The following is a 26,428-nucleotide window of genomic DNA, read 5'->3' on the forward strand; positions in this document are numbered from 1 at the left end:
GCGCCGACCCGGGGACTCTGCCCTCTGGCGGCGGGCACAGGCGCGCGGTCTCGCCCCGGAGCCGGGCTCCGCCCTGTCCTTGCCGGGCTCCCGCTGTCAGCGCGCCGGGCCGGGCCAGACCAGCTCGCTGGCACCCCGGCGGCCTCGGGGTGCCTGAGCCAAGTCCGAGGGTGCCCACGCGGGGGACGGTCTTGGCTGCTCTTTGCCAGCAGCCGACACCACCACAGCCTTTCCGTCTGGCGGCTGCCAAACCTGCCACCAGCCCCTGCAGCCCACCTCTCCTCCACCCCTTTGCCGCGCTTCATTTCCTATGTTTTGAAATATTTATAAGTGTGGATGGGTTTAGTCCCTTGAAGTCCCGGGGTAAAAGCTATCAAAGCCCACTTGGAATGCCGAAGCCATTTTCCTGAGCTGTGAGCTCCTCAAGGACAAGACCACATTTCGTTTCCTTTATCTCCCAGTGCTTAAAACTTAAAACCGCGGGCCACACTTATTAGGCTCCAATAAACATTTGCTGAAATTAAATTCCTGAACCGACCCAGGGAAAGCAGGTCGAGCCTTTCTACTTCCTGCCACCCACTCTCCACCCGGTGCCCTGAACAACACCAGTTGTTTGGTTATTATTGGGATTCAGTGAAGCCCTCTTAATACCAAATTTCCTTTCTAGCCAGAGAAGATTTCATCCGTCCGGGTCTCCATCCTATCCAAAAAGCCCATCCCTCTAACACCTGCCTCGTTTTGGCCGAGCATGGGACTTGAGTTAAGCCTACTCATTTGCCTCTCCACAGTGGACTCTGTCCACCGGCAACTCTATAGCTGTTGGCTCGACCTTAGGAAAGCCTTTTCAACAGCTCCCCCGATTTGCACTGCCCCACTTCCCCGGCCAGAAAAAAAAAAAGTTGGTTTAGAATCTTTTTAAAAATCCCTGAAGCTGGATGTTTTAGGGATTTCCCCCTTCAGTTGTTCCTGACTATGCCACGGAAGTTAAACAAGAAACAAGGAAGGCCAATAAAAAAGGTAATGTTTTACATCCTGGCATAATCGTGTTGAAGTGTAGGGGAGACCGGCTGCCCCACAGTATACTGTTGTTTAGTCGCTACTCTTTTATGACCCCATGACTCTTTTGTAGCCCACCAGGCTCCTCTGCCCATGGGTTTTCTCAGGCTAGAACCCTGGAGTGGGTTGCCGTTTTCTTCTGCAGGGGATCTTCCTGACCCAGGGATCCAACCGGAGTCTCGTGCATCGCAGGCAGATTCTTTAGTGCGGAGCCACCTGGGAATCCCATCGTACACTCCTCTGAAGAAAACTTGAACATTAAATGTTTATTGTTAAAACCTAGTTTCAGTTAGAAACTGAATTAATTTCCTACCCCCAACTCAAATAATCTTAGTTTAACCATTCTGAATCATATTACTGTTTTCTTAATTTTTCACCCCTGTTAATGAAATATCTGATTTTTACTTAGAGAAGTGGACAAATGAACAATATTAGGCATCCAGGAATGTGTTTATTAAATCTTTATTCAAGATGTTTTTGCTCAAGATGCTTTTACCCACTGTTTCATTTTTTTTAAACTTACACTTTTCTGATTCCAAAAGCATAGTTAAAACTGTACTTGGCGAAGAAGCGTAAAGTTAAAATACATATTTGGGGGAAGTTGATTTACTTATTTTAGTAGAGGTCAGCAGAATTCACCAATCACAGATTTTTTCTTTTTTTTTTTACTTAACCATTGATTTGTACACTTTATTTTTTTAATTACTTCTTTATTTTTATTTATTTGTCTGTGCTGGGTCTTGGTTGTAGCACATGGGCTCTAGTTCCCTGACCAGGGATTGAACCCAGGCCCCTACAGTGGGAGCACGGAGTCTGAGCCACTGGACCATCAGGGAAGAATCACAGTTTAGTCAGTTCAGTCACTCAGTCGTGTCCGACTCTTTGCAACCCCATGAACCGCAGCACGCCAGGCCTCCCTGTCCATCACCAACTCCCAGAGTTTACCCAAACTCATGTCCATCGAGTCAGTGATGCCATCCAGCCATCTCATCCTCTGTCGTCCCCTTCTCCTCCTGCCCCCAATCCTTCCCAGCATCAGGGTCTTTTCCAATGAGTCAACACTTCGCATGAGGTGGCCAAAGTAGATTCCGACAAATCATAGATTCTTTGTCTATTATAGGTGACAGTTCTAAAAGGAATCACCCCTTTTCTTCAAAACTGAGTCTCCACCTTCTGCCACTCACATGATGGTCCAAGAAAGGCTCGCCCTGGGATTCTGATCGGCCCGCTTAGCCCTGCTTCTCTCCTTTCTCTGCATGGCTCCTACACCCAGGGCTTTCACACTTGCTGAGAGTCTGGAGGCAGACCTGGTCCCAGTGTACCTATGCACCTTGGAGAGAGGAAAATAACAAGAAAGAAGTGAGTAGAAGAGAAGATGGTTGGAACTGAGCTCCCAAGAATAGGGACCCTGGTGTGGCCTCTTCTCCAGCCCGTTTTACACCTAAGAGGAACTGACAATTTTCCAAGGTCTACTTAACAGTTAACAAGTTATGAAGCTGATTCATACGAAGTGGAGTTATCCACAGAAAATTCCACATCTGGATGTAATCGCCTCCATTTTAAAGCGTACCCTTTCCGAGATGATAAAACAGCATGTCTGTAATTGGACTGTGAAGTCAAGGGCCTCGATTTGGGTTTTGTCCTCTATTTTACAGGGAAAGTATGACTTAAACAGACCTGCTCTTTATGTATTACTCCGCCCTCCTGCTAATCTCTTCCTTCCCTCTCTTCCTTCATTCCTCCTGGCTGCTACCAACATGCAGATGTTTAGGATTTCCAATTCCCCATCCGATGGAATGGATTCCCCTTCCCTGATTTGCGTTTCTCCCTCCTGCCTCTGTCACATTACACTGCCTGTGTTGGGGGCTGGGGGAGAAGCCTCCCTCCACCCCGGAGAACCACCACCTAGCCACCGCTCCTCAGCCGCTCCTCACCCTGTCACACACAGCAAAGCCAAAGGAAAGGGGGCGGCAGCTCCATCGTGTTACAGCTGCAAGAAGCCCACTGTGGATGCTTTCTCTGCTTTCCAATCCCTTCAGCAGCGCTAAAGGAGCCAGGAGAAGGAACAGAATGAAACAGATGACACTTGGCAGGCATTTCCCAGCACAACCCTTCAAAAGCCCCATGAGGTCCCCCAGTCTCTCTTGTCACCTCTGTAACCTCCAGTTCCATCAAGCAACCTGGGTGACAAAGGCTCAAGAGCTCAACTATCCCCAGCCTCCCAGCCAAAAACCTAAAAAGGGAAGTGAAGAGGGGTGTCTCCCTGCCCACCTCACAGCAGGGAGGAGGTGCAGCCTTGGGGGTGGAGCCGGGCGCGAGTATTGAATACATGTGCATACCTGCACTTTACTGTGGCAACTGTGTTATATAGGGACATTTGGTTTTATGGTCGTTTAGGGGATCATTATGCTTTACCTACATAATGGACTGAATATACAGAGTTCTAAAGCCAATACACCAAATAACTTGGATAAGTTCCATGTACAGTTTGGGTACTGCCTGTATTTGGAAAAGCAAAATGCAGTATTTACTTGAACAATTCCAAGTGCAAAAATATTGTTAAAAAAGAAACACTGGGCATTGTTCTTTCACATAAAAGCAAAAATATATTAAATAATATCAATAACATAAGTCCATGTCTAGGGACTGTGGAAGATTTAAAATTATAAGACATTATCAGGCCTTTGGTCAAGGGGGGGTGGATACAACAAAAGAACATATAGTATTTACTTAAAAGTTCTGGAAAATAAAAGAAAGGTCCAGAAAACAAGTAATGAATTGCTAAATGAATGGCACAGTGGTTTGGCCAAAGGGGCTCTGCTTGACTCATTGTATTCATAATGCTTTTAAGAGGCATTTGATCTCTATTTTCCTTATTGTTTTAAATAGAATTTTATAAAACAGAATACTTTTTTGTTTCCATTTATTTTAGAAAGTTCATCTAACCTTGGTGTAATCCCTACCTGGAAATTAATTCTGTAGGTTCATTTTCAGGCTTACTCAAATTATACATAGGGTATATGAAGAATATAGATGTAAATATATAGATTTTCATTGTTGTTTTGTTGCTAAGTCATGTCTGACTCTTTTGTGACCCTATGGACTGTAGCCTGCCAGGCTCCTCTGTCCATAGGATTTCCCAGGCAAGAATACTGGAGTGGGTTGCCATTTCTCTCTCCAGGAGATCTTCCCGAACCAGGGGTCAAACCAGCATCTCCTACATTGGCAGGAGGTTTCTTTACCCCTGCGCCCCCCCAAAAGAAAAAATGTTATTTTGGCCTTGAAATATCTTAAGCAAGTTCCCTTAGTTTCCTAAGTCAAAGGCTCAGCATCTTCAAAAAAGGGATAGTAATCATGTTTCCAAGATAGATCTGATGGGGGGAGGTAACTGAGATAATGCCTATAAACTGATGAGCAGAGCACTCAGAAAGTGCCAACTATAATGCGGTAGATTAGCCTCAGTAACTGCCTTTGAGTTTTAACTCCTCAGAGTAAGTCACTCTGTGAAAACCTGCCTCCACAAAGCAGAAAATCCCCTCCCTACCACGCCCCTGTCCCTTGCTGCCCCCCAGCATCTCCCCTCTAAGATGGAAGACAAATAGGCAGCCACCCTAGCTTCACTCCCCTGAACACTAGTCCTGTCTGATGGGTTTTCTCTCTCCTCATCCCCACAGGTTTGGTCCCTGAAAGCCAAGGCACTACGGACAAACCCGAATGAACTTTCTGGTCAACCCATCACTAGATATTTTGAGTTAAAACTCTTTTCCTGAGCCGTCTGCCTGAGGATAATGAGTAGTTTTCAAATCTCTCAGTTGCAAGTGAGCTGTGGTCACTTGTAAAAGGAGTAAACAGATAGAAAGAAAAACCTGGCTAGAACTGTTTGCCGGTGATCTGGGAAGCACAGAATCTCCGTGTTGAAAAGGACTTAGAGCCCCAACTCTGTCAAATGCAGGAAACCTTTCTAGAATTTCCTAACAAGTAGACTTCCAGGTATTTTTTAAAAACTATGGGTGGGGGAAATTTCTACTTGGAAGCTAGCTCACTCTGTCTCTAGAAAATCCAAATTGTTAGGAAAATCTTCCCATCTACTAAGCCACAAGTTGCCTCCAGGTGGAAACCTACTTTATCCAGCTATGATGCTGGTTATACTCCTACTGATTTAGAGTCCAGCAGACCTGGGTTCAAATCCCTATTAAATTTATTAGTTTCCTGGCCTCCGGGGGGGGCAGTGGTATTAAAGAATCTTTTCTCCCCAACTTCTTTCACGTTCAAGAAAGAGATCTCCCCATTTGGAGTGTGCAGATCCAAGAACGGCAATTGATTCGCATTACTGGACTCCCTTAATAGTATTATTGTGGGAGGTATGAGTCTGTATAAGAATAAATGTTCAATGTCCTATTTTCCCTCCTTTTGCTTACTGTTTTCCCTACTTCATCACTGGAATCTTAGGGACCATAAAGTTGAGATTTGGACCTGGGTTGAGGTTGAAAGAGAGGGAGAGAAGCAGTTTAGCTGTTTAGTTGTTTGCCTACCTGGTGGCTCAGATGGTAAACAATCTGCCTGCAATGCAGGGTACCTGGGTTCTATCTCTGGGTCAGGAAGATCTCCTGGAGAAGAGAATGGCAACCCACTCCAGTATTCCTGCCTGGATAATTCCATGGACAGAGGAGCCACAAAGAGTTGAAGTCATGAAGAGTTGGATACGACTAAGTGACCAACACTTCCACTACTACTAGGAAACTACTTTGGGGTTTGGGATCAAAGCCTCAGCTAATTGTAAAAGTCTGCATTTGCCCGGCTTGTATCCTATGCATCAACGTCCTCCGGGGAACTCATTGCCTGAGGATGGGGGAGGGTGGGAGTGGAGATAGGATTTAAGGGTCCTGGCTCCCCACTCATCCATCAATCACTGCTAACCTCTTCGAAAATAGAGTTTCCCTGTTTGTAATATGGAGATAACTCTATTTTACGAAGCTGCAAGAATTAGAAACAGTATATTAAGGTCTGGACAGTGAGCACATGACTATCATTTAAGTATGTAAAGACAATTATCAGGACAAATATGGCAGTAAATGGCAACTCATAGAATTAAAAACAATACCTCAGATATTATTTACCCATTGCAGATTTCAATGGAAAAAAGTCACTCTTATTCCACATACCACACTATGATTACATTAACTTTTCCATAGCTGCATAATATGTGGTTGTTACACAATAAACACAGTCACTCTTGTATTTGAGTTTACTCTTTTTTGTTTGTTTGTTTGTTTGTTTTGAGTTTACTCTTAAACTTTTGTCTGTCTGACAGAATTCCCCATAGCCATTAAAACCCTGTTCAAACTATGAAATCTTCCCTAATCAAATTCTGCTGTTGAAATATGGGTTAGCCTGGCATGCCGTACACACAGAATTTCTACAGTCACAATCACATTGTTCCAGACTTGTTTTCATTGTAAAATCCCCAATGCAAAGAATTATGCATTCTATAGTGATTGGTCCTTACATGAAGCCAATAGGCGATGGAGTATTATTCGGCACTGAAAAGAATTACTCAGCATGAAAGATGTGGAAGGATCTTAAAAGCATATTACTAAGTGAAAGAAGCCAATCTGAAAAGACTATATACTATACGAGTTCAACTATTTGACATTCTGGAAAAGACAAAACTGTTGAGACAGTAAAAAGATTAGTGGCTGCTAGTGGTTGAGGTGTTGGGGCAGCAATGAACAGGCAGAGCATGGAGAATTTTTAGAGCAGTAAAAATACTTCATACGGTACTATAATAATGCATCCACGTCATTATACATTTGTCCAAACACATGGAATGTATACCACCAAGAGTAAACTGTAATATAAACCATGGACTTCGGACGATTATCATGTATCAGTGTAGGTTCATCAGTTGTAGCAAATATGTCACTCTGGTGGGGGATGTTGATAATGGAGGAAGCTATGCATGAGTGATGAAGAGGATATATGAAAATCTGTGTACCTTCCCCCTCAGTTTTGCTGTAAACCTAAAACTGCTCTAAAAATTTTAAGTCAAGTTTTTAAAAATGTCACCCAATGAACAGTGAGCAAATGAGATCCTCAAATAAAATGCAAATGAGCTTTTAATGCTTTTTTATAATATGATAGTGTAGTGTCTACAACAGAGACCACAAACTAGCCACCACCAAAATGGACATGCCATCTAGATATATTTTGTTTAGTGAAATGTTATTTTAATAATTGAACTTTATGTATTATTTAAAATCAGTAGCTCATCCATGAAATTATGGATTACCAGCCTTGTATGTGTGCATGTTAGAAAGCTTTTGACTGCAAGTAAAAGACACTTCAACTCAAATTGGCTTAAAGTCAGGTATTTTCAAGGATTATATGATCCCATTCAGTAGGAAGTACCAAGCAATCCAGGTTGATTGTTTCGGTGCCTAACCACACCTTTGAGGTGGCAGGCTCTTTATCTCTCTGTTTGGCTATCTGAGTGTTGGCTTCATCTTCAGACTGCCAACAAGGAACAAAACATTACATCTAGATAGAGGTCATGTCCAGAAGAAGAAAAGAGATTTGTTCTTTCTGTGCCCCTTTTCAGGAGCAAAATAATCTTTCCCCAGAGGCTTCCAAGGATTTCCCCTGACACTTTGTAGGCCATTCCTGGGCCACATGCCTGCACCTGTGGCTTCCCTGGTGGCTCAGTGGTAAAGAATCCACCTGCCAGTGCAAGAGATGCAGGAGGCACGAGTTTGATCCCTGGGTCAGGAAGATCCCCTGGAGAAGGAAATGGCAACCCACTCCAGTATTCTTGCCTGGAGAATCCCATGGACAGAGGTGGCAGGAAGGCTGCAGTCCATGTGGTCACATAGAGTCAGACACAACTGAGCATGCATGCACACCTGTTGCTGCAACAATCATTGACTGAAAGGATAGACTGAGCTGTGATTAGCTTGGACTAATTATGTGGGAACTTGGGAAGAGATCAGCTAATGTATACTACAAGTTGAAAAAATCAAGAGCTCTGGCACTATCACAACCCTAGTTCCCACACAGTGACAAATGTCTATGGCTATTTCCATCCTTAGACTTAGGGAACGGTCCTCAATTCACCATGGGTCCTACCTGCCTGGACTTTGTAAGCATTTGAGTTTACTATACCTGGTTTATACTTTTTTATCTGGCAGCAGCTTCATGCTAAATTATGATATTTCACAGATATTTTAGCCTATGGATTCTGGAGACACATGATAAATGTCTACAGTGACATGATAGTGTTTTGTCCCACAATTTAGTGGTTTAAAACAATAAGCATTTATTATCTCACAGAGTTTCTGGGAGTCACGAACTTGCGAGTGGCCGAACTGGGTGTTTCCGGCTTAAGACGTCTTACGAAGCTGCAGTCCAATTGGTGATGGGACTGCAGTTATCTGAAGGCCTGGCTGCACTAGAGAAATTGCTTCCCAGATCACTCACAGGCTGTTGGCTGAAGGGCTTAGTTCCTCAGCACATGGAATTCTCATCAGGCCATTCACAATAAGGCATTGGCTTCCACCGGGGCCAGTGATCCAAAAGAGCAAGAGCGTGACCAAGACAGAAATCACGAAGATTCTTATGACCTAATCTTACAACTGATACACTGTCAATTCTGCCATATCCTATTGCTCACAGAGTAAACTAACTGTGCTACGGTGCAGGAGGGGTGTGAGTTCCAGGGGGTGGGGACTGCAGGGGGGCACTCTTTGAGACTGGCTACTATAGTTGCATTCTGCAAAACTGTTCTATGCAGGAAATTTATATATATATTTTGGAATTTATAAAGTACTTATTTATTTGGCTGCATCACATCCTAGGTGCGGCACACGGACGGGATCTTTGTTACATTGTGCCAGATTGTTGCAGAGCCTGGACTGTCTAGTTGTGCCCACAGGCCGGGTTGTCCTGCAGCATGTAAGATCTTCATTACCCAACCAGGGTTCGAACCCGTGTACCCTGCATTGCAAGGCAGATTCCTAACCACTGGACCACCAGAGAAGTCCCAGACAGGGAATTTAGACAGATACTTACTTGCTGTGTGACTACATGAATTTTCCCAATGCTAAATATCTTGGAAGTGCATTGTCAATTAAACAATCACTTCAGTGAAACATAGGGTCAGCTGTAAGCAAAGGTGTCTTAATATCCCTAGAATTACATCTTCCACTCTACATTATAAGCTAACTCAGTCTTGTTTTTTATCTGTCTGCAAGGGGAAAAAAACCAAAAGATTTTATCAATGAATTCAGGGCTCCAAACTCCTAGTAAAAGACTCCCAAAGTGTACCAGCTGCCTGATAAGACTTAATGTATCAACCAGTGTGGAGATATTAACATTGTAACAGGGACAAAAGAATGCATGGAATGGACAAAGGATTATGGGCTTTCAGGCATCCCCTGAACTGAGTCCCAGGAGAGCAGGAATTTGGATAAGGAGGAAGCCTCCTGCAATTGTACCACCTGTAAGGCTGTCCCTAAGATACTGATAAAGAAAAAGAAACATGAAACGAAAATAACCCTGGTTTAATTTGATGAGAGCACTTCTCAGTTGCCTCAGTGGTGAAGACTATGCCTGCCAAGCAGGAGACCACAACAGATTTGATCCCTGGGTTGGGAAGCTCCCCTGGAGAAGAAAATAACAATCCACTCCAGTATTCTTGCCTGGGAAATCCATGGACAGAGGGGCCTGGTGGGCTACAGTCCATGGAGTTGCAAAGAGGCAAACACAACTTAGTGACTGATCAACAACAGCAATAACAATTTGATGAGGAGATCACAAAACTTCTCAGTTAAATTGTATTCGCCACAACTCCCAGAATTTTGTAATACAGTGAAGTTTCTTGTCCAAGAAATTTAAGCTTCACACATTGCTGTTGCCTTCCTACACACCCTCAAACCAAAAACCCCAAAGCATTAAAAAGGCTCACACTCTTGCATAACACTGCTATAAGAACTAGAGACAAAATATGCTCGTGGAGCTGAAATCAGAAAGAATTTCTTTTCTCCCCCTTCCATAAAACAGTTACGTTGTGAAGTACAGTTTGCCCTCATTTGGAGACTGAAAGATAACAGTTTTGAAACAGAGATTCATTGGCAGTATTTATAACTGAGTTGTGTAATAAACTCGGGGCATTAAAAATATGACGCTACTCTAGACTAGTCTTTATTTTTAGAAGGCTTAGAAAACCTCTATCCAGTGTTAAAAGTCTCTACATATGACGAAATGTTCTTTGCTATCCCATGGTCATTAGGAAAATGAAATACAGTCAGTCAGTCAACAAGAAAAACAATACTAGGCACACAGTATCAGTTGTGTTGGAGCTGACTCCTGGGCCCGAGCAAAGGCAACTTCATGGATGTTTCTGGGTTCCATCTAGGAACCTGAAATAAGAAATGTTAACTAACAAGGTTTTGTTCTGTAAAAGAACAGCTATTAATGTAATGCTTATGTCTTGTGGACTGTTTGTCTTCAGAAATGTTTTAGGTAAATTATTTCAGAGACTCAACAATAACTTTGAATAATATTAACCTTTGGAACTTAACTAGCTCAACAGGGCATAAAATAATGAAGGCAGAAAGAAGAAATCTGTTAAGAAATCAATCTCTTGAAGAGTTTTAAAATGCTCCAACGCTGGAAATCAACACAAAAATCTGAGCAATAGCATTAGTTTTAAGAATATAAATAATGACATAATTTTGGTTCTTGATTGTGATACATAATAGTGTTTGAAAGTTCTGATTTTATACTTCATAATTTTCTATATTCTTTTATTTTCAAAATATTTTTGATAAAGATTTACAAAGAAAGCACAGAGGGCACATTTAGTGGAATCCAAGTGAGCACTTAAAAATACATTATTTTTCATAATGAATTTTTCTCAAGTTGTTGGATGGATTTGTGCTGGGCTTATGTAAGCTATTGAGTGAGGTACTGGATCTTATTCATTTCTGGATCCTCGTTACTTAGTATAAGCTTTTCAATAAATATTTTCACTGACCCTAGTCTCTTATCTAGTTCTCTTGATGGTTAGTTGTTTACCTTTGTGAGATGGTTGCCTAGAGTTAAATGCACAGAAGGCAGTGAAATGCAGAGTTTTTTCCCTGCAAGTTAAAAGAGTTTTTATGGAAAATGTTAATAAAAACAAAGAAACTGACTTTATTTAGAACATTTTATTTTGCTACAAATATGTATCTTCCCATTATATTTTCTTTTTTATGCCCTTAGATGACAGATTGGATTAGCAATTCTAGAGGGACTGTGACCAAATAATTTTTAAGCATCTGGAGATGAATTTGAAGCAATGACAATTTTTTAAAATGTTTTTGGTGATCAGAGTAAATCATATGCTTTGTTGCTCAGTTGTGTCCGACTCTTTGCAACTCCATGGACTGTAGCCCGCCAGGCTCCTCTGTCCATGGGGATTCTCCAGGAAGAATACTGGAGTCAGTTGCCATGCCCTCCTCCAGGGGATCTTTCCAACCCAGGGATCGAACCTAGGTCTCCCACATTGTAGGCAGATTCTTTACCATCTGAGCCACCAGGGAAGCCCATCATACAAGTGCAAAATCAATCATGGAACTCACACAACCACACTGTATCCCTCCTCCTATTTTGCAAATACTGGAGAATGCTGCGATTTCAGTTTTTATAAACTTCACTCTAGTCCACAGGTCTCATGAAGTTGCAGGATATTAAACAATCTTAAGAATGATACTGAATGAAAAAGAAGTTGTTCTATATAAATCAGCAAAAATGAACATATACAATGTTCAGGAAAAACAAGTAAATGGATCCAATATTTCAGGAAGTTATAAAGTTAAAAAAGAAATGTTATTAATAACATTGCTGTATTTAAAGAAGAAAGATATGGTATTAACGATGCTGCTGTAGATGGTCCCTGACTTATAGTGATTCAACTTAATGATTTTTTAACTTAATGGTAGTGCGATATGCATTCAGTAGAAATCATACTTCAGATTTTGAAGCTTGATCTTTTTTTCAGGCTAGCGTTACATGGTATAATCTCATGATACTTAGTAGGAGCAGCTGCCTTCACGATCACGACAGTAAACAACCAACATACGTTAATAACCATTCTGTCTCCACATAGCCATTCTGTTTTTGACTTTCAGTACAATATTCATATACATGAGCTAGTCAACACTTTATTATAAATTAAACTTTGTGTAGATGGTTTTGCCCAACTGTGGGCTAATGTAACTGTTCTGACCATGTTTAAGGTGAATGAGGCGAAGCTCTGATGTTCAGTAGGTTAGGTGTATTCAATGCATTTTCAACACACAATATATTCAACTTACATTTATCGGGATATAACCCCATGGTAAGTCGAGGAATCTCTGTTGGCAGTCGAGGAATATCTGTATTTCAAAGATAAACTCTTATTCTATAAACTTGACTATTCCTAAATCTAAGTGATTCCGTAGGAGTTGAGAATTTTTATGGTTGCTTACTTTAAAAACAGGGCTTCCCTGGTGGCTCAGTGGTAAAGAATCTGCCTACCTATGCAGGAGACTCAGGTTCGATCACTGGGTTGGGAAGATCCCCTGGAGAAGAAAATGGCAACGCACTCCAGTATTCTTGCCTGGAAAATTCCATGGACGGAGGAGCCTGGTGGGTTATGGTCCATGGGGTCACAAAGAGTTGGACATGACTGAGTGACTGACAACACTAATACTTACTTCAAGGACACTCCTTGGTGATGATTAAATTAATGCAATAACAACATAATACCTGGCATACAGTAGGTTCTGGATAAATGATGGCTATTAATATTATGGCCAAAATTATTGGTATTAAAAAATAAGTACAGAATAGGACATCTTAGGATCAGGGGAGGTGCAATGAAAAAGAACAGGGCTTTTCTGTACTACTTTGTTGACTTTGGCCCCAGATCAGGCCATCAGACTGTCTTCTGAGATCGAGGTAAGAAGGAAGTTTGGACGTGGTTTACAGAAGTCACGGGTTCACTAACAGTTAGACTCAGCCTGCCCAGGAGCCAGGTTAACATTAGGCACTCTGGTTTCAAGTGGTCAATGCTTAAGAGCAAGCACAGTAGTCTTCTTCCAAGCAAAAATACTGATCCATAAACCTAAATGTTACCTGAAAGAACTCCTACACTTCTCTATTTATTTTGCTGTAAAGAAAGACAAAACAGATTGCTGGTTTCTGGAAATTTTAAGGAGCTCACCCTAGGCTTCTGCGTGATTTCTTGACTAGTATAATAACAGGCCAAAGGAATTGGTTTCTGAAAGGTGGCGGAGTAGAAGAACGTGCGCTCATCTTCTCCTGTGAGAACTCCAAACTTACACCTCGCTGCTGAACAACTGTCGACAGGAGAATGTTGGATCCCGCCAAAAAAAGATACCCCACATCCAAGGGCAAAGGAGAAGCACCAACAAGACAATAGGAAAGGCGAAATTGCATTTAGAATCAAATGCCATACCTACCAGAGACGCCCGGAGGGCTCAAACAAAACCTTGTGTGCACCAGGAGACCCCACAGAGACTGAGTCAGACCTGCCTATGAGTGTTTGAGTGTCTCCTGCAAAGGTACAGGTCAGCAGTGGCCTGCCGCAGGGGCAGGGGCTCTGGATGCAGCAGACCTGGGTATGGCATAAGCCCTCATGAAGGAGGTCACCATTAATCCCACCATAGAACTACTAGAACTTACACAGGACTGGGGACACAGGCTCTTGGAGGGCACAAACAGAAACTTGTATGCACCAAGACCCAGAAGAAAGGAGCAGTGACCCCACAGGAGACTGACCCAGACTTGCCTGTGAGTGTCCAGGAGTCTCTGGTAGAGATATGGGTCAGCAGTGGCCTGCTGCAGGGTCAGGGGCACTGACTGAAGCAGTGCTTGCAGGGGACTTTTTGCAGGAGGTCACCAATATCTTCATTACCTCCACCATAGTTTGGCCTCAAGTCAAACAAGAGGGAGGGAACACAGCCCCACCCATCAACAGAATATTGGATTAAAGATTTACTGAACATGGTCCCGCCCATCAAAACAAGACCCAGTTTCTGCCTCAGTCAGTCTCTCCCATCAGGAAGCTTCTATAAGCCTCTTATCCTTAACCATCAGAGGGCAGACAGAATGAAAACCACAATCAAAGAAAACTAACCAATCTGACCTCACGGACCACAGCCTTGTCTAATTCAATGAAACTATGAGCCTTGCCGGGTAGGGCCATTCAAGATGGATGGGTCATGGTGGAGAGTTCTGACAAAATCTGGTCCATTGGAGAAGGGAATGGCAAACCACTTCAGTATTCTTGCCTTGAGAACCCCATGGACAGTATGAAAAGGCAAAAAGATAGGACACTGAAAGATGAACTCTCCAGGTTGGTAGGTGCCCAATATGCTACTGGAGATCAGTGGAGAAATAACTCCAGAAAGAATGAAGAGATGGAGCCAAAACAACAACACCACCCAGTTGTGGATGTGACTGGTGATGGAAGCAAGGTCCGATGCTGTAAAGAACAATATTGCGTAAGAACCTGGAATGTTAGGTTCATGAATCAAGGTAAATTGGAGGTGGTCAAACAGGAGATGGCAAGAGTGAACATCAGCATTTTAGGAATCAGCAAACTAAAATGGACTGGAATGGGTGAATTTAACTCAGATAACCGTTATATCTACTACTGTGGACAAGAATCCCTTAGAAGAAATGGAGTAGCCCTCATAGTCAACAAGAGTCCGAAATGCAGTACTTGGATGCAATCTCAAAAACGACAGAATGATTTCTGTTCGTTTCCAAGGCAAACCATTCAATATCACAGTAATCTAAGTCTATGCCCCGACCAGTAACGCTGAAGAAGCCGAAGTTGAACGGTTCTATGAAGACTTACAAGACCTTCTAGAGCTAACACCCAAAAGAGATGTCCTTATCATTATAGGGGACTGGAATACAAAAGTAGGAAATCAAGAGATACCTGGAGTAACAGGCAAATTTGGCCTTGGAGTACAAATTGAAGAAGGGCAAAGGCTAATAGACTTTTGCCAAGAGAATGCACTGGTCATAGCAAGCACCCTCTTCCAACAACACAAGAGAAGACTCTACACGTGGACATCACCACATGGTCAAGACCGAAATCAGATGGATTATATTCTTTGCAGCTGAAGAAGGAGAAGCTCTATACAGTCAGCAAAAACAAGACTGGAAGCTGACTGTGGCTCAGATCATGAACCCCTTATTGCAAAATTCAGACGTAAAATGAAGAAAGTAGGGAAAACCACTGGGCCATTCAGGTATGACCTAAATCAAATGCCTTATGATTATACAGTGGAAGTGAGAAACAGATTCAAGAGATTAGATCTGGTCGAGTGCCTAAAGAACTATGGACAGAGGTTCATAACATTATACAGGAGGCAGGGATCAAGACCATCCCCAAGGAAAAGAAATGGAAAAAGGCAAAATGGTTGTCTGAGGAGGCCTTACAAATAGCTGTGAAAAGAAGAGAAGCTAAAGGCAAAGGAGAAAAGGGAAATATATACTCATTTGAATGCAGAGTTCCAAAGAGTAGTAAGAAGAGATAAGAAAGCCTTCCTCAGTGATCAATGCAAAGAAATAGAGGAAAACAATAGATGGGAAAGACTAGAGATCTCTTCAAGAAAATTAGGGATACCAAGGGAAAATTTCATGCAAAGATGGGCACAATAAAGGACAGAAATGGTATGGACCTAACAGAAGCAGAAAATATTAAGAAGAGGTGGCAACAATACACAGAAGAATTACACATAAAATTATACACATGACCCAGATAACCACTATGGTGTGATCACTCACCTAGAGCCAGACATCCTGGAATGCGAAGTCAAGTGGGCCTTAGGAAGCATCACTACGAACAAAGCTGGTGGAGGTGATAGAATTCCAGTTGAGCTATTTCAAATCCTAAAAGATGATGCTGTGAAAGTGCTGCACTCAATATGCCAACAAACTTGGAAAACTCAGCAGTGGCCACAGGACTGGAAAATGTCAGTTTTTTTTCCAATCCCAAAGAAAGGCAATGCCAAAGAATGTTCAAACTACCACATAATTGCACTCATCTCACATGCTAGCAAAGTAATGCTCAAAATTCTCCAAGCCAGGCTTCAACAGTACACGAACCATGAACTTCCAGATGTTCAAACTGGATTTAGAAAAGGCAGAGGAACCAGAGATCAAATTGCCAACATCCACTGGATACGGAAAAAGCAAGAGAGTTCCAGAAAAACATCTACTTCTGCTTTATTGACTACATCAAAGCCTTTGGTTGTGTGGAACACAGCAAACTGTGGAAAATTCTACAAGAGATGGGAATACCAGGACATCTTACCTGCCTCCTGAGAAATCTGTATGCAGGTCAGGAAACAACAGTTAGAATTGACGTGGGACAACAGACTGGTTCCAAATTGGGAAAGGAGTATGTCAAGGCTGTATTTCGTCACCCTGCTTATTTAACTTATATGCAGAGTACATCATGAGAAATGCTGGGCTGGATGAAGCACAAGCTGGAATCAAGATTGCCAGGATAAGTATCAACAACCTCAGATACACAGACGATACCACCCTTGTGGTAGAAAGTGAAGAACTAAAGAACCTCTTGATGAAAGTGAAAAGGAGAGTGAAAACTTTGGCTTAAAACTCAACATTCAGAAAACTAAGTTCATGGCATCCAGGCCCATCACTTCATGGCACATAGATGGGGAAACAATGGAAACAGTGAGAGATTTTATTTTGGGGGGCTCCAAAATCACTGCAGATGGTGACTGCAGCCATGAAATAAAAAGACGCTTTCTTCTTGGAAGAAAAGCTTTGTCCAACCTAGAGAGCGTATTAAAAAGCAGAGACATTACTTTACCAACAAATGTCCTTCTCATCAAAGCTATGGTTTTTCCAGTAGTCATGTATGGATGTGAGAGTTGGACTCTAAAGAAAGCTGAGCACCAAAGAATTGATGCCTTTGAACTATGGTGTTGGAGAAGACTCTTGAGAGTCCCTTGGACTGTAAGGAGATCCAACCAGTCCATCCTAAAGGAAATCAGTCCTTAGTATTCATTGGAAGGACTGATGCTGAAGCTGAAACTCCAATATTTTGGTCACCTGATGTGAAGAACGGACTCATTTGAAAAGACTCTGTTGCTGGGAAAGATTGAAGGCAGGAGGAGACAGGGACGACAGAGGACGAGATGGTTGGATGGGATCACTGACTCAGTGGACATAAGTTTGAGCAAGCTCCAGGTGTTGGTGATGGACAGAGAGGCCTGGCATGTTGCATGCCGTGGTGTCCATGGGGTGCGTCCATGGGGTGGCAAAGAGTCAGACACAGCTGAGTGACTGAACTAACTGACTGAAAGAAATTGAAAGAATTCCCTTTCCTCAAACTCTGGTGGATAATCTTCCTAGGCTCCCATGCAGGCTGTTCTTACCTTCTCCCTCCTTTCTCCAGGCCTTCTGCATCATAGCGACTCCATGAGAGGTATCTGTTGTTGTTATTTAGTCGCTAAGTTGTGCCTGACTCTTTTGTGAGCCCCATGGACTCCTCCGTCATGGGCTTGTCTAGGCAAGAATACTGGAGTGGGTTGCCATTTTCTCCTTTCCGGGTCTTTCCTACCAAGGGATCAAACCTCCATCTCCTGCACTGGCAAGCAGATTCTTTTCCACTTAGCCATCAGGGAAGCCCAAAGGTACCTGTGTTGTTGTTCAGTTGCTAAGTTGTGTCTGACTTTTTGACCCCCATGGACTGCAGCATACCAGGCTCCCCTGTCCTCCACTGTCCCCCAGCATTTGTTCAAGTTCATGTTCATTGAGTCAGTGATGCTATCTAACCATCTCATGCTCTGCTGCCCTGTTTTCCTTTTGCCAAGGTACCTGTATCCTTAGCCAATTTTTAATAGGTGACTTTTCCATCAGAAAAGGGTGGTATTACAATTAACGTGATCATTCAGTTGCATTTATTAATTTTTCTTAATGTCAGTAAACAAACTTTTATCATCTCTGTTACAAATCTCTAAATAAGGGGATGCTGTGTAGCCTGGTGGATAGCACACAGACTGTCAACCATAGGGCGTTATATCAAATTCTCCCCAGCCGTTTAACAACTCAGATCTTTGCTAGTTTCTCTTCGAGTTGCATCTGGAGGTGTCAGCACCACCTCAGAGTGATGTTGTGCAGGAATAAGAAAAATGCTGTGCTGGCTACTTCATGACCACTGAACAGATGGTACGTTTTCTGTTTTGTTTTTTCCCCCTTTTTCTAACCTCATCCTTTGTTCAATATTATTGAAGAACTAACAGTTTTTTCCTACCAAAGCATGTTGAGTCAAGATGCAGTTTTACAATCCAGACTAAAACAGAACAGTCAGGGAAGGCTGCTACACATCCTTGAGAACATGCTAACCTTTCAAAAAAAAACCAAAACCCTTACCCAGTGTGCATTTGTGGCTCTGAAATCTGGTAAATAATGTGTCGTTAATTAAAACCTCAGCTTCTTTGGGAAAGAACTGAACTTCCTTTGCCTTTTAAATTGGTAGACAAAGGAGTTCAGACCAAATTAAAGTGTTGGTAAGCCTTTGAAACATAAAACAAGTAAGATATTACCTCTAAGGACTAAATTATGCACTGATACTCTTTTGGGTTCTCACACAGGAATTTTAACTTTTTTTACTTTATTAAAAATCTAAGATATTTAGGCCATTAAATTTTATCTATGTAAGTTTGTTGTTCTTGTTTAATGAAGGTATCAGTGGTAGTCATTTCCCTCTTCCTCTTGAATTAGAATGCCAGCTGTGGTGACTGTAACACTGTAGTCTGGGTTGATCCCTGGGGTTCCTTACCTACTGCTGTAGCCACAGCAAGGGTTTTTTTTTACCTTTCTTTCTGGAGCACATGTTTGTAAACCAAAGCTTGCTGACATTGAGTATCACCCAGGTTTTAGCTCTTGTCTTCACTATTATAGGGGCGCTACACCCAGGGTTGCCCTCTTTTCTCTACATCCTCAAAAATGCTGTTTTAATGGATTCTGTCTGATCTTCCTGAATCTTCTCTGGATCAGAATTAGCTTCTACTTTAATCTTCCCTTTAAATTCTCTTTACAGTTAAAGAAACTCCATGTGGCCTAGCCTGCGAACTTTGTCTTGGACTTTTTGTGCTTTGTTTACTTTCTTTGGCCACATTCCTTTTCATTGTTTTTGTTGTTGCTGATTTCTTCCCCCACTGTATCAAGTTCACTGATATTTCAGGCCTCTCATACTTGCTACTCCCTCTTCAAAGAATGCCCTTCTCTGGGTCTTCACAGAGCCACACTTCAACTCTTGGGTCTCAATCAGATACCACCTTTCCAGGTAGTCTCCAAATCTGCACCCTCTAGCTAAAAACTCATCATCACCCTTCCCCCAGGTCACTCGCCATCCCATTGAACTGTTCTCCTTCCTTCACAGCACCTACTGCTGTCTGAAGTGATCTTTGTCTTTAACTGTGTTTGTTGTCTGACTCCACACTCAGGAAGGTAAGCGCCATTAGGGCAGGAACCTGTCACTTCTGCTCTCCACAAAATCCCTGGTGTGTAGCACAGTTCCCATAGAGGCTTCATGAATAATTTCTTGAAGAAATAAGTGAATGAATCAATGACTGTCTTCATCCTCTTCTCCATCTACTTCAGTTCAGTTCAGTTCAGTCGCTCAGTCGTGTCTGACTCTTTGCGACCCCATGAAGTGCAGCACACCAGGCCTCTCTGTCCATCACCAACTCCCAGAGTCTACCCAAACCTATGTCCATCGAGTCGGTGATGCCATCCAACCATCTCATCCTCTGTCGTCCCCTTCTCCTCCTGCCCCCAATCCTACCCAGCATTAGGGTCTTTTCCAATGAGTCAACTCTTCGCATGAGGTGGCCAAAGTATTGGAGTTTCAGCTTCAACATCAGTCCTTCCAATGAACACCCAGGACTGATCTCCTTTAGGATGGATTGATTGGATCTCCTTGCAGTCCAAGGGACTCTCAAGAGTCTTCTCTAACACCACAGTTCAAAAGCATCAATTCTGCGGTGCTCAGCTTTCTTCACCGTCCAACTCTCACATCCATACATGACCACTGGAAAAACCATAGCCTTGACTAGACGGACCTTTGTTGGCAAAGTAATGTCTCTGCTTTTAAATATGCTATCAAGGTTGGCCATAACCTTCCTTCCAAGGAGTAAGCGTCTTTTAATTTCATGGCTGCAATCACCATCAGCAGTGATTTTGGAGCCCCCCAAAAAAAGTCTGCCACTGTTTCCACTGTTTCCCCATCTATTTCCCATGAAGTGATGGGACCAGATGCCATGATCTTAGTTTTCTGAACGTTGAGCTTTAAGCCAACTTTTTCACTCTCCTCTTTCACTTTCATCAAGAGGCTCTTTAGTTCTTCTTCCCTTTCTGCCATAAGGGTGGTGTCATCCGTATATCTGAGGTTAATTGATATTTCTCCCGGCAATCTTGATTCCAGCTTGTGTTTCTTCCAGCCCAGTGTTTCTCATGATGTACTCTGCATATAAGTTAAATAAGCAGGGTGACAATATACAGCCTTGACGTACTCCTTTTCCTATTTGGAGCCACCTATTTAATCTCACCAATTAATCAAGGTCCGTTTTTTTCTCCTATAAATATCCTTCGAGACAACTCTAGTCCACAATGTCGTTTAAAACAGCAGTCCTCATTTTAAAAGTACGAGGCTACCTGTTATTAATAGAATTCCTCACGACTCTGCCCTAAGTTTCAGTGGCTAGTCCACTCCTCTGAATGATTAACCTGGATTTAGGTTAGAATCAATCAGTTTTGACCTCATTCAGTTCTGAGAGACATTTTGGTGAATAAGTGAGTGTGTGTGTGTGTGTGTGTGTGTGTGTGTGTGTGTGTGTGTTCTTGCGCATGCTTAGTCCCTTAGCCATGTTCGACTCTTTGCAATGCCATGGATGTAGCCACCCAGGCTCCTATGTCCATGGGATTTTCCAGGCAAGAATACTGGAGTGGGTTGCCATTTCCACCCCAGGGCATCTCCCCAACCCAGGGATTGAATCTGTATATCTTGCGTCTCCTGCATTGGCAGATGATTCTTTATCACTGGGCCATCTGGAGCTCAGGCATTAGCCCCAAAATATTGCTCAGTATTCTCAAGAGTGCCACCAGCCTCTTTGAGACAATACATTCTAGTGTAATTCCCCCCCTTTTCATACCAGCCTGCTCCAGACAGTGAGGAGTCCAACCCAGACCCATTCCAGAATGGTTGTTAACTGATATCAAACCAAGTTAAACCCTATATGCAATAGATAAAAAGAAATAAATAAATTTGGTACTTCTTGCTTTCCCATATTCTTCATTTTGAGCACCGTCTGTAGCAGTGTACCTCCTGAGTGGGATTCCAGGACCTGCTTTCCTAGATCTGGCACTTTCCAGCTGTTCATACCTTCATACCCAGAAGGTGGCTTCGGGAATACAGCCTTAAGACTGCAGGCTCTCCTCTCTCTGCAAGTCTCCTATCACAAACACTGCCTTATGGACGGTGTGCGCCCCCTAAATCACTTCAGTAGTGTCTGACTCTTTGTGACCCCATGGACTGTAGCCCACCAGGCACCTCTGTCCATGGGATTCTCCAGGCAAGAATACTGAGTAGGTTGCCATGCCTTTCTCCAGGGTTATGGACAGTATCAGATCCTGAGTGTTTGCCAGCCATTGATTTGATACATTCCTTTGTGCTGGACTAAAAGAACCCTCAGGGCCTCTTCTCCACCTCCAGGAGTCTTAATTATAATAGCTTTTTAAGATAACCATCCACTTCGGTGTGTCACCCACAGGAATGAGAGGAGAGGTTAAAATTCTAGACCAGGTAAGAGGTGAAGGAGAGTCAACAGGTTGAGACTGGTGCTTCTGATGAGGAGCTTGTTGAGCAGCTCACATTCTGCTGGGTCTGTGGCCAAGGACTTCTCCCAGCTCTCGAGAACTGAATGAAAAAGCGACTTGAGCACCGTTTTGGGGGCAAAAAAGTAAAATGATCCACTTGAGGCTTTAGATTTCCTGTGGTGATTTCTAAACGTCTACATTCCCGATTGTTCTCTCAGCTTTTCAGCCATTTTCCCCCCGGAAGGCTCTCTTTGTCTCTTCCCACACCCGTTTCAGTGATAGTTTCTCTCCACGGCTTACTCAATCTGCATGCAGTTGCTCTCTCCCTGCCCCGTTTGTGTTTTCCTCATTCCCTTACCTGCTCTGCCATTAAAAAAAAAAAAAAAAAGATCCCTCTTTTGGAATCTGTTATGTGTATAATGGACATACCACCTCAAAAATATTCCCTTCAGGAATAGAATAGAGGGAAAAACAGGAGGAAAAATGTTCAAAGAAGCTTGGATCTGTTTCTCATCTTCGCTTGTGTGGCAAAGAGAAGGACAGAGTCCAGGTTCTCCCTCTCTACAAAAAACCTACTCACCCTGGAGGTCTGCTCATCTTCCTTGATGGATTGGAGCCTAATTGTCTGTCTCAAGTCATTAGGCTACTAGATTGTTAGTGTACCTTTTATTTATGCTCTTCTCTATTAATATTATCATTATTAATATCAACCATAAGAAAAGCAATGAAATTACCTATATTCTTTGTTATTATAACCTCCTCTAATCTTTAATTAGGTCATTAACTTTTTGCTATCATGAAAAAGGATAGTGTAAAATATCAATATATTAAAAGATGAAGAAAGCTATTGCATCTATTAATTAGGCATTCAGTGGGTATTTTGACAAAGAGAAATAGAAGATTTTGTATAAAATTAATTGATTCAAGTATAACTTTTCACACAAATGAAATGAAATGTGTAATTTCAGCTTTTTGAATGAAAAAATTGAAGATTGAAAATGAAAAATTCAAACCTCTTTGAGGTTTGAATAATAAACTATGTGTGGTGTGATTGTAAGATTGCATCTCAACTTTTCTAGAAAGCATGAAAAAATGCAGCTGCATTTTTTACCACAGTAACATTACAATCACTTGGTCTGTTGAAATTACAAGTCAAGAAGAAGCCTCTTGTCTCTGCATATAGATGTGAAGTCTGTGGAATGGCACTATATTTTTTCAAGCTATTGAAGATGGGCTCGTTGCTAAACAGATACAGGTTACTATTTAGTGAGGTTTAGTTAGTGTGATAATGAGGATCCAAGGGGGAATTTTCCAAGACAGTTGAGTTTTAAATACACAACGTGAACTTAGCTGGAAAGAAGCACAGACATAAAAAAACAGGAGCTAGTACAGTGTTCTAACAGCACAGTGGTGAAAGGTAGCAAGAAATGAATAGTGAGTGCAAATGTGAACCAATTCAGCCCAGAGCACCAAAGCAGTACTCAGATTTCTCTAATTAAGGTTCAAATAAAAAGGTGGGGAATCACTTATTTTTTGGAAACATAATGACTATGAAAACATAAATAATTTCTGGTGGAGAAAAACCCATGAGCTCTATTCTGACTTGCAGCTTAAAAGGCTGCTTTTTGTTTCGTGCCATTCGGATAATAACAGCTCCCATTACTTCATTCCTAGCAATGATAGTGAATTTAATATGCTATCTTATTTGATCTTGTTGAATGACAGACATTTTACATGAGGATACAGAAGTTTAGTGAAGTTAAGTAAGCTGTGCTGCAGCTTAGGAGGTGAAACCAGGACTCAAACCTAGGTCTTACCAGATGCCAGAGCACTTGCCCATCACTACTGCCCTGTGCTGCCCCTTGTATTGGCAGTTTGCAGGCAGTGAGAAGGACACAAGATTTTTTTCAACCTGCAAACAGATGTGTACAACACTTTTGTGAGCTCACTTGTGAAAAACTAAACCAAAGCAAAAATACGAGGGCATTAAGGTTTAAGAAAACCTAAACAAAGCCAGTGGAATTCACAGTCTGAGTTTTTGTCTCATTTTTTTTTGATAGGTAATGAAATACGGTTGAACTTGGGAGCCTCTCAGAAAAGTGGAGACATTCTTGGGAAGAAATATGCAAAACACGATAATCCTTTGGACTGTCGTTCTTATAAAATATAGCAGTCTCTTTCAGACAGCAACAACAATTAGTCATGACTTACACATTCTTCTTAAGATATATCAGAGTCCTTTTAAAGTTCCAAAATGTAATACTCAGCACAGAAATAGAGTAACAGATGTTATAACCAAATTAAGGGTTCTTCCCAGACATCTTTTATTGACATTAGAGTGGTACAGAGGCACACTAAAGCCTTTGAATAAAGTGCTACACTCTCAACCTGAGGATTTGGTAGAAAATAACTTCTGCAATTGATGTTTCAATTTCAACTGCTTGTGTAGGGGCTGAATTGCTTCAGTTGTGTCCGACTCTTTGCAACCCCATGGACTGAGGCCATCAGGCTCCCCTATACGTGGGATCCTCCAGGCAAGAATATTGGAGTGGGTTGCCATGACCCTCTCCAGGGGATCTTCCCAACCCAGGGATGGAACCCAGGTCTCTTAAATCTCCTGCATTGGCAGGCAGGATCTTGACTACTAGCACCACCTGGGAAGCCCTCAATTTCAATTATTCTATTCAAATTGATGCTTCTAACAAGTGGCTTTCTAGTTAATGAATATGTTTACAGATATTTTAATTCTTTCTTAATACCTTCTTTCTACTCTGTTCTCAAATTTATCACATTTCTGCAATAATTTGCCTATTGTCTCCCTCCCTCACTAGACTGTGAGCCATTGAAGTGCAGGCGCTGTGTGTAAACCTTCTTTGTATATCCAGGTCTTGATAATGCCTGGTAACAAGTAGACACTGAAATTTTTACTTTTTGAAGCACATAACATAGAAGAGTTTTTCAACCTCAGCACTGTTGATACTTTGGGTCATATAATTCTTATTGGGGGGGTGGGTGCTGTAACATACATTGTAGGATCTATAACTGCACTCCTCACATCTACTCACTGGATGCCAGTGGTCCCCACCCACCTACCCAAAATATCTCCAAAAGTTTCCATATGTCTCCTGAGGGGGACGAGGAATCACCCGCAATTGAAAACCACTGACAGACAAGAATGCACACACATGCACAGATAGAAACATGATGCTTTTAATGTATTAATATATTTTTTCAAATTTCTTTGATTAGGCAACAAGTACACAGCATACAAGAATCTAAAGTATGAAAGGATATATAATAAAAGGTAAATTCCTCTCCCTCTTCCATCTCCCAGTCAGTTTTTTGTATATTATTCTAGACCTGAAATATCCAACAGATGCCACTAACACGTGATTGTTGTGAACTTAAGCTGTGACTTGTTCTAACTGAGATGTGCTAAGTATAAAATTTGTGATGGATTTTGAAGACTAAAAAAGTGCAAAATATATCATTAATAATTGTTTTACATTTACATGTTAGAATGACAATATCTTGGATATACTATGTAAAATAAAATATATAATTAAAATTTATTTCACCTTTAATAAAGCCATTTTACCACAGCTACTAGGAAATTTTAAATTACATATGTGACTTACATTATATTTTTGTTGTATGGTACTTTCAAATAAACTTTCTGTGGAGCTATAAACATGCAGATATGCATATATAATGATAAACTTTAACATGTATACATTGTTTTATTTTATACTTAGCATAAAAATTGCATATGGTACTTAGTAAATACTTAATAGATACTCACTGATTGAATCAATAAATAATTGAGTGATTATATGTATACATATACAATTGACCCTTGAACAACTAGGAGGTTAAGTCCAAAATCTGTGTGTATTTTATACTTGACTCTCCAAATATGCTTGCTATTCCGCTGAATCTGAGGTCCCACATCCCCTCATTCAACCAGCCTTAGATAGTGTAATACTGTAGTATTAACTGTTGAAAAAAATTCACATATAAGTGGACTCAAACAATTTGAATCCATATCACATCCGCATATTTCATTTTATTCGAATGATACAAATATTTTATTATGATCTTCATTTATTTCATCTGTAAAATGGGCATAATAACAATATTGTTGTGAAAATTAAGTATTTATATAAGAACTTAGAATAATACCCATCAGATTACTATAATCACATATCATTACCCTTCCCTTCTTTGTTATCATTATTGTTTTTGTTGTTACTATTTTTTTAAGTAACTTTTTTAAAGATGAGGAAACCAAATATCAGGGAGGATAATGCCCCTAGGTTACAAAGCTGGCACCTTGGCTGGTCAAAGCAGGAACCTTGCGCTTTGACTTACAAATTCATGCACTCATCTCCATCTCATGATGCCTCATTATAGTCATTTAAAAACACACAAAAAGAAAGCATGTACTGCACAGATCCTGTTTTTA

The 26,428-nt window shown here is 41.6% G+C and overlaps 1 protein-coding gene across 9 annotated transcripts in view; it reads left to right on the forward strand.

Annotated features, from left to right (window-relative positions):
- Positions 1 to 26,428, forward strand: part of LOC145506642 (uncharacterized) — a 150,076-nt gene that overhangs the window by 109,954 nt on the left and 13,694 nt on the right. The window contains exons 2-5 of one of the 9 annotated variants that reach the window (XR_014054115.1): positions 2,177 to 2,415; positions 3,096 to 3,301; positions 4,731 to 5,046; positions 5,334 to 5,454. The gene's annotated coding sequence lies outside the window, so the exon portion shown is untranslated. Of the gene's footprint in view, positions 1 to 2,176; positions 2,729 to 3,095; positions 3,302 to 4,730; positions 5,047 to 5,329; positions 5,455 to 5,627; positions 6,295 to 25,212; positions 25,268 to 26,428 lie in introns of those variants that run through there. The other 8 variants (XR_014054118.1, XR_014054105.1, XR_014054119.1 and 5 more) reach the window with 8 other exon arrangements.

This window comes from Giraffa tippelskirchi, chromosome 1, assembly GCF_054371585.1.
Source record: "Giraffa tippelskirchi isolate mGirTip1 chromosome 1, T2T-mGirTip1v1.2.pri, whole genome shotgun sequence".
NCBI classification, from domain to species: Eukaryota; Metazoa; Chordata; class Mammalia; order Artiodactyla; family Giraffidae; genus Giraffa; species Giraffa tippelskirchi.